The sequence below is a fragment of the Myotis yumanensis genome, unplaced genomic scaffold (genome assembly GCF_028538775.1).
Source record: "Myotis yumanensis isolate MYYU_CA2020_CCGP unplaced genomic scaffold, mMyoYum1.0.hap1 SCAF_1, whole genome shotgun sequence".
Classification (NCBI taxonomy): Eukaryota; Metazoa; Chordata; class Mammalia; order Chiroptera; family Vespertilionidae; genus Myotis; species Myotis yumanensis.
This window is the reverse complement of record NW_027223752.1, coordinates 144,632,017-144,648,006: the sequence shown is the minus strand read 5'-3', so window position 1 is coordinate 144,648,006 and position 15,990 is coordinate 144,632,017. Positions and strand designations below refer to the sequence as shown.

The following is a 15,990-nucleotide window of genomic DNA, read 5'->3' as shown; positions in this document are numbered from 1 at the left end:
AGGAATTTCTCTCTGAAGCCCCCTACGCAGGAGGCTTCAGCCAAAAGTCCGGGAGGAGGAGGGGACTCCCCAAAGGGCAGAGGGGCCGGGAAGAGACAGGAGAGCAGCCTGAGGCTGGGTGAGCGAGGCCAGGGGGCCTGTGGGCCCACCCCCTCTCCTCCTGGCTGCACGGTGGGCCGAGGCGGGAGCTCCAGCAGCTGCCCTGTCTGAGCCCCACTCCAAGGCCCCACCTCTCGGTCCTGGGTGAAGGGAACCTGCACCGAATTCGAATCTCCGAGCCAGTGCGCAGCCAAGGAGAGCCGCTGCTTGAGGCCACGTGTTTGCAAAGAAAATGTGCGCCTTATTTTGTTCAAAGAATCCTATGTACGTGAACAGTTCAGCTGCACAAAACACCTGTCTCTACTCGCGTTGGGAGGAGACCAGGAGAAGCAGAAAGATTGCTGCGGCAGGCGCAGTGGCGGTGCCAAAAACGCAGCCTCCTAATTAATCCGTCTGCTTGTTGCGTGAGCCAAGCGAAAAACACCAGATGCGTCAATCAGAGTTTGAGAGAAACCAAATTAACACGATCAGCAAAAAAAAAGTGAATGTCTTGCTTTAATTTTAAACTTCAAAAGGCACCAGCACAATCACCACGCTGAGAATTGACTGTCGAACCCCCGGGGTCACTCCCTTATGACTGGTTTCACAGGACTGCCCTGTAACGGAGACACCTCCTGCTTGTCACCTGCCCCTGCCGCTCAGGCCACGGAAACTGCCCCTTCTGTGTGGCCCACGGCCTTTCCAGCCACTGCTCTCAGTCCCGATGCCAGTGGGCGATGCCGCCTCCCAGCCCTCCCAGCCTCGAGTTCGCTGTGGGACCATCGATGTGGATGAAACGGGGGCTCTGCTCATCTGGGCCCCGTACACACGTGTCCTCTCCCACCTGCTTCTTAAATCTTAGTGACCGAAGGCTTGTCTCCAGCCTCTCCACCCCTCGCTCCACCCACCCGGGGACTTCACTGCCCCCTGAATTTGCGGTCAAGGGCCAACTTTCCGGTCCCCATGCCCTTGCCATCATCCTCTGCCGTGGAACCTGTGCTTCTGGAACATCCCAGACAGAGCACAGGCCTGGAGGCCTGCTTCTCGGCACCCTCAGCAGGAAATGAGAGAATTGGGAGAATTCGGAAACCGACTCGCATACAAATCACTAGCCCAGGGCCAGCGACAGAGGCCCTTAGTCCCTTTCCCCTAAAAGCCTCTCCTCTCTCACCCCTTCTCCCACCCTGTGACTTCACAGGCCTCTGAACTTGCCAGTCGTGGGCCAACCCCCCTTTTCCTGGGCCTCCTACTCAGCAGTCACTGCCCTGAAGGAGGAGCTTGCCTCTCCTCCCCCACCCGCCCCATGACCTCAGCTGAATCCTTCTAAGGACCTGAGGGCTCAGTTCCAGTCCCCCCTCCCGGTCCCCCCTCCCCGCCCCACGGTGCTTTCTCTCGCTGCTTCCCAGGCTGCTCTGCAGCGCCAGGCTCTTGATTCAGTCCGACCAGGGAATGGGACAGTGCCCAGCTCCCCATGAGCCTCACAGCCCGGGCGAGAGGAGGTGGGAAGACAGCACTGGCTACTGCTGGGAAGGCATGCAGGACGAGGCCAGAGCCGGTTCCCAGTTGCCATCACGCCCGGAAAGACCCGATCTTAGAGGACAGGCCTGTTCCAGAGCCTCGGCTGGGTTTGCTGGAGGTGGTGAGGGGAAGAATCGTGGCAGCTACAGCTGGACACACGGCTGAGCCCAGACTCCGAGGGGCCCGACTGCCCTGCTCGCTGGGGGATGAACTACAGTAGATTTGGGGGTGGGTGGAAGGATCAGCTTTTCTGGAATCATCATTAAGTGCTTCCTACCTCACTGGCCTCAAATATTGTTCGTATTTGTACCAATTCACACTTTGGCAGTTATGTGAGTGCGTAGCCTCGCCAAGCCTCAATTTCCTAATCTGTGAAACGAGGAAAACAAGCCATTCCTGGCAGGGCGTGTGAAGACTGACTGAGATTGGGCACAGAATGTGTTTAACGGAAGCCCTGGCTCCTCGCAGGCCCTCACACTGCAGCTTCACTGACCCCCTGTCCCAAGTCCCGCCCCGACAAAAGGCCAGCAGCCAAGTGGCAGCTAACAAGGGCTGATGGTGCAATGTCCTTACACACCAGCCAAATACCTGCAGCTGGTTTGACATAAAGAAACCAGAAGTGTCAGGCACTGAGAACAAAGCCTGGAACCCGGACGGAAGTCCTCGGAAGCCATCGATGGCTTCCGTGAGGACGGTCGCTGAAGAGGCAGTCACTTGGAATAGGTCATACGGCTGCTGGCTATGGGTCCCAGATCTAGAAAACATGCAAGTCCTTCTGACATCCCCGCCTCCCGCCTCCTCGGCCCACCGGCTGCTCTGACTTCGCATGCTTCCCGCCTCTCCACCTTCCTTAGCGCTGCCATCTCATTTCGTAACCGTGGAAATAGGAACCGCACTCCAGAGCGCCATCCAGAACCTCCTCTTTCTTGCAAACCCACAGAAACTCACCAACCCCCCCTTTTCTGAGCCCACTTGATACCATTTGAAAAGCTCATATCCCTCCCGCCTGAAACCTGTGGCCCTGGCGCTGGCCTGGCTTCCCCCCAGTTCCGGGGACCCTCTCCCCTAAAAGCTCCTGCTGTGACAACCACTCTGGTGATAGATCCCCAGATGGTGTCAGAGGCTTGGTCAAAGGCCTGGCTTTCCTCTGAAAGACTGACCATGGATGAGGGTGGTTCCCAGCGCCGGGCCTCCCCAGGGGAAGGGTGCACTCCCAGGGGAAGAGATGCACTGAAACGTGTCCCATAGGATCGGACAGGTCAGGACTTGGGGAAACTGCACAACTGGCCCAGAAAATAACTGAGTGACGGCACGCTACAAAATTCAACTTCTAAAATATTTCAAGTATTTGTTGCTTTTTATTTAAGTGACAAAAGCAGGCCACAAAATTGTGTATAATATAATTCAACTATGTAGGAAAAGTGCACATGAGAAAATATATGCCCTCGCCGGGTTGGCTCCATGGATAGAGCATCGGCCTGCGGACTAAAGGGTCCCAGGTTAGCTTCCGGCCAAGGGCACATGCCCAGGATTGCAGGCTTGATCCCCCCCTCCAGTAGGGGGCATGCAGGAGGCAGCCGATCAGTGATTCTCTCTCATCATTGATGTTTCTATCTCTCTCTCCCCCTCCCTTCCTCTCTGAAATCAATAAAAAATATATATATTATTTTAAAAAGAAAATATAGGAAAAGTAGATATATATGTATATTTTAATATAAAATGGTCAATAAAATGACAGAGTAATGGGAGCTTTTTCCTTTCTCTTATCTGGTTTTCAATTTTTTTTCAAAAGTGGTCATGATAACTTTTGTAATTTAAGAAGTATGTTTATGCCAGCACTTAGTAGTGTTACAAGAGTGGAGAGAGAGACAGGGAGAGTCAGGGCAGCCACACGGATGTATGTACGAAGCGGTGCCGCCTCGCAGAGGGTTTGCTTCTGCACACAGACTGGCCAACCCTCAACTGTGACCAAAGTCACAAAGGAAACTCACATGGCACAGAAATCTCTTCTGTACCCACAGAACTGTAAACATTCGGGTCTTAATATGAAAGAGAGATATCTTTTAATGCCAATAACATTTCAATTCCTTTAAAAATACAACAGCTTCCAAATGTTTACAAAAGTTCACAACTATTTCATTTTGAAAAGCCCAGTTTAATTTATACAAAAAAAGTAGGTTTCATTTTCAATAAGTGAAAGTAAGATTGATAACATTTGTCTCCTTGAGAATTCTAAAATTCAAAACAGAAGTCCATTCCCTACTTCTAAGAACAAAAATCTCAATGCCTGGCGCATTGAGGCAGCCTTTGCCCACAATTCCAGTGCCTCTCCTGTCTGTTTCGGGGACGGTCCAGTTACAGTGATGGGTCATGCCATCCTCTGCCTGGTTGACAGAGAGCTCAAGAAAACAACTCGAAGCTTGTTGTTCTTAGCATTCACCCCTCGTGCTCGCTCTCCAGCCACAGTGCCCGCCACACCCCCACAGGACTAACGCAGAAGTCCAGACGGGAACCAGCTGAGGGAAAACACTTTTCCAAGCATCACTACTGAGCACGGAGCAGCAGTCGCTCAGAAACGTCCCAGAGAGGAATCAACAATGGCGACCACAGAGCAGCCGCCAGAAAACTCGGGTCTCATTTATGGTGGAGGTGGAGGCCAACCAGAACCTCCACTGAGTCAGCAAACTACAAAAGCACCAACCACTAGCACAAATAAATGGCCAGATAAATGACACATTTTTTAAAGGACACATTTTTAAGAAATGGAAAACGGCACAGCCACTATAATTTTGCTCAGATTAGATATTTGCAGAGTGAAAACTGGTGAGTTGATAAGTCACCTGTCATTCCTTAGCCTTGGAAAAGACATTTCAGAATCAAGTAATTACTTTCCATTTGTATATAAAAAGTCTTCCTAGGAACCTAAAATTCACTCTTTAATAAAGTTAAAAGCATAGAACCAGTTTTTGTTGTTTATTCAATTCTTTTTCTTTGAAAGAGAGAGAGAAAGGGAGGCAGGGAGGGAGAGGGGAGAGAGAGACAGAGAAAGAGAGGAGAGAAAGAGAAACATTGATTTGTTCTTCAACTTATTTATGCATTCATTGGTTGACTCTTATATGTGCCCTGACTGGGGATCGAATCCGAAAGCCCTGCGTATGGGATGATGCCCTAATCCAGCGGTTTTCAACCTGTGGGTTGCAACCCCTTTGGCGGTCGAATGACCATCCTGCAGATCAGATATTTACATTACAATTCATAACAGTAGCAACATTACAGTTATGAAGTAGCAACGAAAATAATTTTATGGTTGGGTCACAACATGAGGAACTGTATTTAAAGGGCCAGAAGGTTGAGAACCACTGCTGTAACCAATTGAGCTACCCAGCCAGAGCCTGTTTATTCAGTTCTTAATTACTAGGAGCAAATGACGCATATCTATATATTCTGATTCAATTAAGTCTGGGATAAGCCTGGCGCTTGCTAAGCACCACAGGTGATTCTGATGTATACCAACAGCCAGCGCTACTGAGATCTGGATTTTTTTCTCATTCCAATGTCTGTGTTTAAAGCTAACTACATAAAGAAGAGGCATTTAGTCTTTATCAAGCATAACTATAATGTGCTACAATTAACTAACTCACCTGGAATTTATTTCCTCCACTGTGACTGTTTTCTCTTCTTTGCAATTTTCAGAAAGCACATTTCTCTCGTCCAAGGAGTATCTAAGCTTTAAACCCAGGGCGGTTTGCTTAGTGCACCAAGTCTACGCATAAGCAAAGTCTGGGTAACAACAAGGTGACGCTACCCTGATGTTCTAAAGCACAGCCAGAGACGGATAAGCTGCCACAGGGGCCACATCTTCATCCTCTCCAAGCAGGAAGGGCACAGAGAGTGACGCCTCCACGTCGGTGACAGGCGTCACTCCTGACTTCATCCCCCTCGCAAGAACAATGACCGCCTATTCATGGATCAGACACCACTGAGAAGAATCTCAGAACACGGGTAAGGCTGAAGCACCCTGCACCTCAGAGAGCCAGACAAACATCGCGAGGGCGAGAGGAGATGCTACACAGACTGCACTGCCCCTCCCCCGGCCAGCACAGCACCACCCGGAGAGCTCTCCCCTGAGCCTACAGAGCCCAGGGCCGGACAGCCAGCCGGCTCCCACCCCCAAAACTCTGGGTGGAGTCATGGGAACCTATACTCCAGTTCCAGCCCATGGGGATCACAGGGGGATGTATGGGCTCCGCCACTAGGAATCTGATGGTGATGGAGAAGGGGCACAGGGCCTGGCAACCACCACTACTCGGGACGTGGCAGACCAAGTTCCTACCTGCAGTCCAAGGAGCGGTCCCGGTCAGCTGCTTCCCTCGCCTGCAAAGCCAGGATGGTGCACAGTGTGAGCAGGAGCCTGGGGGGCAGGCCTGCAGCTGGAGCGTGGTCGACCCCGCGCAGGGAGTGCAGCTATTTTAAAGCGCTGCCCACAGCTGGTGTAGCTCCTGATCCCTCCCAACCGCAAAGCCTGACCAGGAGCACCTGGGAGGTGGCTTGGAATTGGCCATCCTGATCCAGCCAGGGAGGGGAGCTCACTCAGAGCCCCACCCAACCAGGAAGCCTGAGTAGGAACACGTGGAAGCTGCTCAGCCCGGCAACACTAGAGCCGAGTCCAGAGCTGATCCTCTGCAGAGCAAGCCAGTGTCCTCCTGTTCAGTCAGGGAAACGGATGTGTAGCCCATTGCCGAGTGCAGCCTTCAGCTGCCTGAACCTAACCAGGCACACGGGAAGCTAGCTGTGCAGCGATCTAATACCCCTGCTTACAGGGGCCCTTGAGCAGAGAGCACATTCTAGGTTTCCCAACCTGCAGAGCAAATCTTGTGGCCCTATCTGATCAGAGAGCTCATTACTTACTAAGATCTCTCCTGATGTGGGTCCCTAAACAATAAGCCACCCAGGCCCTGGGGCTTATTCTGCTGCCCCCACCATGGGGGCATGGAAACTAATTCAGAGACCACCCACTACTTAGTATCCTAGTACCAACAGTCTCCTCAGCCTGACTGGAGCACCCAGGCACTGCCCACCCTTCGCCTCACTTGGGCAGGAAACCAGCCATCCTGACTCCCGGCAGCAGCACCCCCCACCCTGACCGCAGGGCTCAGGCAGTGGCTTTGCCCCAAAATAGACCCTGATGGGGGGCCTACCTCCCCAAGGATGTTACCAGCAGACACATTCAAAACCCCAAACTGGTCTGTCTAGGGGAAAACTCACCCAAAGCAAACCTGTAAAATCTGGAAAAGAAAATTAGGGACACTAATTTACTCAGATGCACACACACCAATGTAAGGAATCCAGGATCATAAATAAAAACAGGTAAATGTGACACCACCAAAAGGAAACAAATAAAGCTCCAGTAACTGACCCTAACGAAATAGAGGTCTGTGATCTGTTAAACAATTCAGAATAATCCTCTTAAGGAAATTGAGTGAACTACAAGAACACAAACAACTAAACAAAATTAGGAAAATAATGCACCAAACGAAAAGTTTAACGAAGAAACAGAAACCATTAAAAAAAAAATCCTAGAGCCTAGCCGGTGTGGCTCAGTGGTTGAGTGACAACCCAGAAACCAAGTGGTCACAAGTTTGGCCCTAGCTGGTTTGGCTCACTGGATAGAGCGTCGGACTGTGGACTGAAGGGTTCTGGGTTTGATTCTGGTCAAGGGCATATACTTCGGTTGCAGGGTCCTCCCTGGCCTGGGCCCTCGTCAGGGCGGGTGCAGAAAGCAACCAATCGATGTGTTTCTCTCACACTGATATTTCTGTCTTTCCCTTTCTCTCCCACTCTCTCTAAAAATCAATGGAAAAATATCCTTGGGTGAGGATTAACAAACAAACAAAAAAACCCAAACAAACAAAAAAAGAGGTCACGGATTTAATTCCTGATCAGGCTATCAATCCCAAGTAGGGGGTGAGCAGGAGACAGCCAATCAATGATGCTTCTCTAGCATCAATATTTCTATCTCTCTATCCCTCTCTCTTCCTCTCTCTAAAAACAAAAATAAATGAAAACATATATATTTTTTTAAATCCTGGAGCTGAAAAAATACAACGACTATACTGAATAACTCAATAGGGAACTTCAAAAGCCGATTTGATCCTGAAGAAAAAACGACCTAGAACACAGGACATTTAAAATTATCTTAGTCAGAGTAGGAGAGAGAGAGAGAGAGAGAGAGAGAGAATGAAGAATTGCTCTGGCTGGGTAGGTCAGTTAGTTGGAGTGTTGTCCCGATATGCCAAGGTGGCAGGTTTGATCCACAGTCAGGGCACATACAGGAATCATCAACCAATGAATGCATAAATATGTGGAACAACAAATCAATGTTTCTCTTTCTTTTTCTTCATTCCTCTCTCTCTCTCTAAAATAAATAAATAAAAATTAAGAAAAAAAGAACAAAAGGAGTGAAGAAAGCCTAAGGGATTTATGCAACACAACCAAAAGAAATAATAGCTGCAATATGGGAATTTCACAAGGAGAAAAGAAAGTATATTTAAAGCAATAATGGCTGAAAACTTCCCAAACCTCAGGAGAGAAACAGACATGCAGATCCATGAGGTACAAAGGATCCCAAATAGGTTGAACCCTAACAAGGATACACTGAGACACAGTATAATTGAATTACCAAAAGTCAAAGACAAAGAATTTTGAAAACAGCAAGGAAAAATGTTACATATAAGGGAACCCCTGTAAGACTATCAGCAGATTTAAAATATTGAAAGAAAATAATTATAACCAAGAATACTATACCCAGTAAACCTGTCTTTCAGAAATGAAGGAGAAATAAAAATTTTCCTGAACAAACAAAAGCTGAGAGGGAATTCATGGCCACTAGAAATCCTAAAGGGTGCTCTTTGAGTGGAAGTAAAGGGACACTAATTAACATAAAAAAATAACAAGTTAGTGGAAAACTCACTGGTAATGGTAAATATATGGTTAAAGATAGATTCTGTAATATGGTAATGGTGGTGCATAATTCACTTACAACTCTAGTTTAAAAAGCTAAAAACCAAACATATTAAAAATTACCATAACTACAATGTTATTGTATACACAATATAAAAATATGTAAACTGAAATATCAATAATAACTTAAAATGTGAGGGAGACGGTTGCTTGGCAACATTCCGTACTGCCTACCACGTTCTTAAGCAGCAGCCTCTCCCATCTCTGGACACAACTGCATTTCATTCTTGAAAAATCTGTCTGCTCCATGGCTGTGATTGGAGCCCCATTCTCACAGGGACAGAAAAGAAAAGGAGTGGAATATGGTCCTGCTGCTATTAGAGAAGCTGACGTGATGAAAAGGCTCTCCAATTTGGGCTGTGGCCTAAAGGACTTTGGAGATTTGAGTTTCACTCCAGTCCCCAGAGAGGATCTGTACAACAACCTGATAGCAAATCGTCGCTCGGTGGGCCTCACCAACCGGAACGGTCTGAGGTAGTCAGTAGAGCAGTATCAGGAGGCTACAGCTGTATCACAGTGGCAGGAGACCACAGCCTGGCAATTGGTACCATTAGTGGCCACGGCCGACACTGCCCAGACCTGTGATCTGGGTTAATACCCATGCTGACATCAATACACCCCTCACCACTTCATCTGGATGTCTCCATGGACAGCCAGTTTCATTTCTCCTCGGAGAACTACAGGACAAGGTGCCACAGCTCCCAGGATTTTCCTGGATCAAACCTTGTATCTCTTCCCCAAGTCTTGTGTATATTGGTCTAAGACAGTGGTTGGCAAACCGCAGCTCGCGAGCCACACGCGACTCTTTGGCCCCTTGAGTGTGGCTCTTCCACAAAATACCACGCGTGGGCGTGCATGTACAGTACGATTGAAACTTCGTGGCCCATGCGCAGAAGTCGGAATTTTGTGGAAGAGCCACACTCAAGGGGCCAAAGAGCCGTATGTGGCTCGCGAGCTGTGGTTTGATGAGCTGCAGTTTGCCAACCACTGGTCTAAGAGATGGACCCTCCTGAACATTTTATTTTAAAGAATTATGATATCCAGTATTTTTCCATAAGAGACATAGACAGACTTGGTATCCAGAAGGTCATGGAACAGACATTCAATCTACTGATTGGCAAAAGACAAAGGCCAAGCCATCTGAGCTTTGACATTGATGCATTTGACCCTACACTGGCTCCAGCCACAGGAACTCCTGTTGTAGGGGGACTGACGTATTGAGAAGGCATGTGTATTACTGAGGAAATACACAACACAGAGTTGCTATCAGCACTGGATCTTGTTGAAGTTAATCCTCAGTTGGCCGCTTCAGATGAAGAGGCCAAGGCTACAGCTGGCCTGGCAGTGGATGTGATTGCTTCAATTTTTGGTCCAGACAAGGGAAGGAGGGCACAATGTCTATGACCAACTTCCTACTCTCAGTTCACCACATGAATCAGAAAATGAAGAACATGTGAGAATTTAGAAAATAATGCATGATGACACGTTCGTCACAATGGGCATTTCAGAGTTGTGAGGTGTTTGAGGGGGCAGATACTACATGGTCATCTGGGTCAATACTGCCTTAATGAGAACATTTGTGTATTCTTGCAATTGTAAAATTTCCTTTCCCTCTCCATTTTGGTGACCAATGATACTACTGTAAATGTATTTGTGGGTGTTTTTTTTTGTTTGTTTGTTTTTTAAATTCATGAGGTATTACTATGTTGGAGTACCATGTAAATTTAAAGAAGTCATAAACAGCATTTATTACCTTGGTATAATTTGGAAAAAAAATGTGAGGGGGAGAAGTAAAAGAGTAAAGTTTAGGAATAACAAGCTATCAAACTTGTTATCAATTTAAAATAGGATGTTATGAGAGTTCCAAAATGGTGGTGGAGTAAGTGGAAGCTACACTGACACTCTCCCAGGACCAAACTGGAATTACAACTAAAATACAGAAAAACTATTCTGAATGATCAACTAAAGACTAGCTGGAGAGAACCCGATAACCAAGGATGGAAAGTGGAACCTGCATAGAGACTGGTAGGAAGTGTGAAGGTGTGAAAGGGCTGCCCAGGCTCCCACAGACAGCAGCTGAAGGTCCGGAGGGATAACTCAGCTATGGGGGGTTCCCACTGAGAATATGGGGTCTAAACCCCAAACTGGACTCCCTAGCCCAGAGCACCAGAACTGAGAAAGGTGACCACATAACATGAAGCTGTGAAAGGCAGCAGGGTTGCTATCTGCCAGGGAGAGACAGCTAGAAATGCAGGTACCCTCTGAAAGAGCCAACACACAAAATTTTGTGTGCAGCCACTCACGTTGGGTTCTGGTAGAAGGAGGCAGAGTGGACTGGAGCTGTGGGAGCAGAAGCCAGGGTTGGGGGCCCTGGGGTTAAAGCTCAGAAGGCAGAAACCCTGTTTTCTTGTGCTGAGTCATTCCCTCACACTGTGGAGGACATCTTTCTCGGGCAGACATTTATCTTCCAGGCAGCTGTTGCCTAGGGGGGAAGCAATTGCCCCACCCTGTTGGAAAACCTCTCGCTCCACTCTGTGGTCAATAACCTGAAGCTAATCAAAACTGAATACAATCTGACTGCAGGCAGAGGCAGATCTCTGGAGGCTTTGAGTCTTCACTTGATCTATTTCTGGACCCGGGGCTAGGAAAAGCAGACCTTGGTGCACATCTGGTTCTTTCCAAAGGCACCCAGCCCCAGCAGAAGGATCCATAAGGTATGGATAGCTGACAGCTCCACACAGCACTCAGGGCTAGTCAGAAACAGTATATGACATTTCCTGCACTAGAGATTGGGAGGCATAGCAGATCTACCTAATACACACACACATACCTAAACAGACAGCCAAAATGGGGAGACAAGCCCAAAACAAAATAACAAGAGAATTCTCCAGAAGAAGAGCTAAATGAAATGGAGATAAGAAATTTATTAGACATGGAGTTCAGAATAATGATAGCAAAGATGCTCAACAGCATAAGAAAAGATATAGTAATTATGAAGAATGACATAACACTAATAAAGAACACAGTGGAAGGAATACACAGCAGATGAGGGGAAACCAAGGATTTGATCAGTGAATTAGAAGACAGGGTAGAAAAATCACTCAGAGAACCAAAACAACAACAACAAAAATGCTGAGCCAGCATGGCTCAGTGGTTGAGTGTTGACCTATGAACCAGAAGGTCATGGTTTGATTCCTGGTCAGGGCACATGTCCAGGTTTTGACTCGATCCCATGTGGGGCGTGCAGGAGGCAGCCTATCAATGACTCTCTCTCATTATTGATGTTTCTATCACTCTCTCCTTCTCCTTTCCTCTCTGAAATAAAAAATATATTTTAAAAAAAGAAAAAACAATTAAAAACAAGAGGACAGCTTAAGGGAGCTGTGGGAGATGAAATGTAACAATATTCGCATCATAGGACTCCCAGAAGGGGAAGAAAGTGAGCAAGGGATAGAAAACGTGTTTGAAGAAATAATGGCAGAACACTCCCTAACCTGGTAAAGGAAAAAGTCACACAAGTTCAGGAGGCACAGAGAGTGCCAAGCAAGAACCCAAACAGGTCCACGCCCAGACACATCATAATTAAGATGCCAAAAATTAAAGACATAGAGAAAATCTTAAAGGCAGCAAGAGAAAAGCAATTTGTTACCTACAAAGGAGCTCTCACAAGGCTGTCAGCTGATTTCTCATCAGAAACTCTACAGGCCAGAAGGAAATGGCATGAAGTATTCCAGGTAATGAAAAGCAAGGATCTGAAACCAAGATTACTATATCCATCAAGGCTATCATTCAAAATAGATGGTGAAATAAAGAGCTTCCCAGACCAAAAAAAATTAAAAAAAAAGGCTACCTACCAAACCAGCACTGCAAGAAAGCTAAAGGGACTGCTATAACTAGAAGAGAGAGAGAGAGAGAGAGAGAGAGAGAGAGAGAGAGAGAGAGAGAGAGAGATAGCCATACAGAATTAAAATGACAATAAATAAGTACCTATCAATAATAACCTTAAATGTAAATGGCTTAAATGCTCCAATCAAAAGATATAGGGTAGCTGAATGAACATGAAAACATAACCCAGATATACAAGAAACCCACCTCAGAACAAAAGACTCATACAGGATAAAAGTGAAGGGATGGAAAAAATTTCCATGCAAATGGAAACAGAAAAAAGTTGGTGTGGCAATGCTCGTATCTGACAAAATAGACTTCAAAATGAAGGCCATCACAAGAGACCAGAAAGGTCACTATATAATACTAAAGGGATTGATCCAAGAAGAGGATATAACCCTGGGAAACATATATGCACCCAATATAGGAGCACCTAACTATAATAAAAAAAACTTCTAGAGGACTTTAAGGGAGAGATTGACAGCAATATAGTCATAATCAGGGTTTTTTTTTAAATTAAATCTTTATTGTTCAGATTATTACATTTGTTCCTCTTTTTTCCCCCCATAACTCCCCTCCTTCCAGCTCCCACCCCACCCTTCGCCCTCACTCCCCACCCACTGTGTTCATCCATAGGTGCACGATTTTTGTCCAGTCTCTTCCCTTTTCCCCCCAAGAATAGTCAGTCCATTCCCTTTCTATGTCCCTGATTCTATTATAACCACCAGTTCATTCTGTACATCAGGTTATTTATTCACTTGATTCTTAGATTCATTTGTTGATAGATGCATATTTGTTGTTCATAATTTGTATCTTTACCTTTTTCTTCTTCTTCCTCTTCTTAAAGGATACCTTTCAGCATTTCATATAATACTGGTTTGGTGGTGATGAACTCCTTTAGCTTTTCCTTATCTGTGAAGCTCTTTATCTGACCTTCACTTCTGAATGATAGCTTTGCTGGATAAAGTAATCTTGGTTGTAGGTTCTTGGTATTCATCACTTTGAATATTTCTTGCCACTCCCTTCTGGCCTGCAAAGTTTCTGTTGAGAAATCAGCTGACAGTCGTATGGGTATTCCCTTGTAGGTAACTGAGTTTCTTCCTCTTGCTGCTTTTAAGATTCTCTCTTTGTCTTTTGCTCTTGGCATTTTAATTATGATGTGGCTTGGTGTGGTCCTCTTTGGATTCCTTTTGTTTGGGGTTCTCTGCGCTTCCTGGACCTGTAAGTCTATTTCTTTCACCAGGTGGGGGAAGTTTTCTGTCATTATTTCTTCAAATAGGTTTTCAATATCTTGCTCTCTCTCATCTTCTGGTACCCCTATAATTCTGATGTTGGTACGTTTGAAGCTGTCCCAGAGGCTCCTCACACTATCTTCGTATTTTTGGGTTCTTTTTTCATTTTGCTTTTCCGGTTGGGTGTTTCTCGCTTCTTCGTATTTCAAATCTTTGACTTGATTCTTGCGCTCCTCTGGTCTGCTGTTGGGAGTCTGTATAATATTCTTTATTTCAGTCAGTGTATGCTTACTTTCTAGATGGTCCTTTATCACACCATTGAGGGTCTCATTAGATTTCCTGTACATCTCATCAAGTTTATCGACAGACTCTAGAAGCCTCTTGAGAGACCTCTAAAGTGTGGTTCTGAACTCAATATCCTCCCTTGATAGTTTTGTCCTGTTTGTCTCTGCATTTTTTACGCTTTCTTGGTACACCCCCTAGTGGTCTTTGTGCGCAGTCTTGTTGTAGGTAAGCCTTGATTGTTATAGTTAATACTAGAGGGATTTGACGTCCAGGCCGACTGGCTGTGATAATCAGCTGTGTCTGCAGTGGAAGAACTTGTGTCCTCTAGGGAGGTGCTAATCTAGCCTTTGCCTGAGGCTATCCGGCAAATGTCTCTGTGCAGGGCTGGGGCGGGTCCCACGGGATCAACAGGGGGGAGGAGGGAACAGTTATGGCTGCTCTCAGTCCGTCCCCAGGGGCCCTGCCTCTCTGTCCCAGCAACAGCTGCAAACCTCGGAGGGACCGTAGCCAGACAGTCCTGCTTCTCCCGTTTGAGTCTGGGTCCCTAGAGACGCCCAGATCTGGAGCTCTGAGTCTGAGGCTCCCTCCGGATTGAAACAGACAACCGCGCCCTCAGCCACCAGCCCGCGCTGCAGCACTCCACACCTTAGTATTTTACTTCAGCACTGCGCCTCCTCTGATTCTCAGTTCCTCCTAGTTGTAGAACTTCCATTCAGCCAGCCTTCCTGTGGTTCTGGATGATGTCCGTTCCGTCTTTTAGTTGTATTTTTGAAGTGCCATAATCAGGGGTTTTAACACCCTGTTGACTTCACTGGATACATCTTCCAGACAAAAAAATTAACAAGGGGAGAAGCAAGATGGCGGCGATATAGGCAGACGCGTCCCAGGTCTTGTCCCGGAGCAAACAGAGTAAGCAGCTGAAACTAATAACACCCACCCCGAATTGGCAAATTTACTCAGCTGGTGAGACGGTTTACAGCCGGGAAGGGCAGACCTCCCCTGGAAAGGTTAAAAACCAGGGATCTGGGCAGGAAAGTTTGCCAGACCTGAGCCCAGAGGGTCGGAGGGAGACCGCATGGCAGACAGCCGCGTCTCTTGGGACAGACATAGACCCTGACCAGGGTAAGGAGTTCCGCGGGTTTGCTGGCGCCAGGAGATTTGAGATTTGGATTTTGTGATTGCGGAGAACTGAGACTAAAGGGGGCATCCTGAGGAACTGATCAGACCATGCAGTGCCCATAAGAGAGGAGCGTTTCCCAGACCATGCAGTGCTGGTAAGAGAGGAGTGTTTCCCAGACCGGTAAGAGAGGAGCGTTTCCGCGGCCGGCCGGCGTTTGTCTGTTTCTTTGTTTTCACTGAACCCTGCTCATAGGACAGTTCGGATACAGACACTCACCTGTGCTGAAGAGAGGGTGAAGGTGCAGACGAGGGGAATCTGGGGAGAGGCTGAGGAAAGAGGGGGAGCCGGAGGAGGTGGCAGCGAATTGAGTGCTGAGACCCCCCTGGGCCCAGGACTGGGGCAGCCATTCCTCCAGAGGGTGGAATTCCTCCCCCCAGCCCCCCAGGCAAGGAGCACAGCCACACCCAGATTCCACCCTGTATGAGATAAAGGATTAAAACAAGCTGATTAGTCCCTGGGAGTTACCAGGGTCTGGCCTATAGAGGGATTTTCAGTCCCACCAACAACACAGAGCAGGGTAAGGATTAAAAAAGGATAGAGAAGCTGTATAGCCTCAGAGGCCAACCCAAAAACACTGCCACCCAGAGGCTGAGCCACAAACTGACTCTTAGGGGAATACAAATTAAGGCAGACTGGATCACAAATACGGCCTGCTTTAAAATCAGGACTGTGATTTACAACACGGAGGAACAGTGTAATGCAGGCAAATTCAACACTCTCCTAAGTACCTGGCATGACTAAGGCGAACCAGGCTGAAGAGCAGCTGAACCAAAAGACCATCACTACTGCAAA

General features: G+C 47.2%; 1 pseudogene; it reads left to right on the top strand.

Annotated features, from left to right (window-relative positions):
- The first annotated feature begins 802 nt into the window (after positions 1-802).
- Positions 803-10,081, top strand: LOC139018581 (arginase-2, mitochondrial pseudogene; annotated as a pseudogene).
- Positions 10,082-15,990: the final 5,909 nt, after the last annotated feature.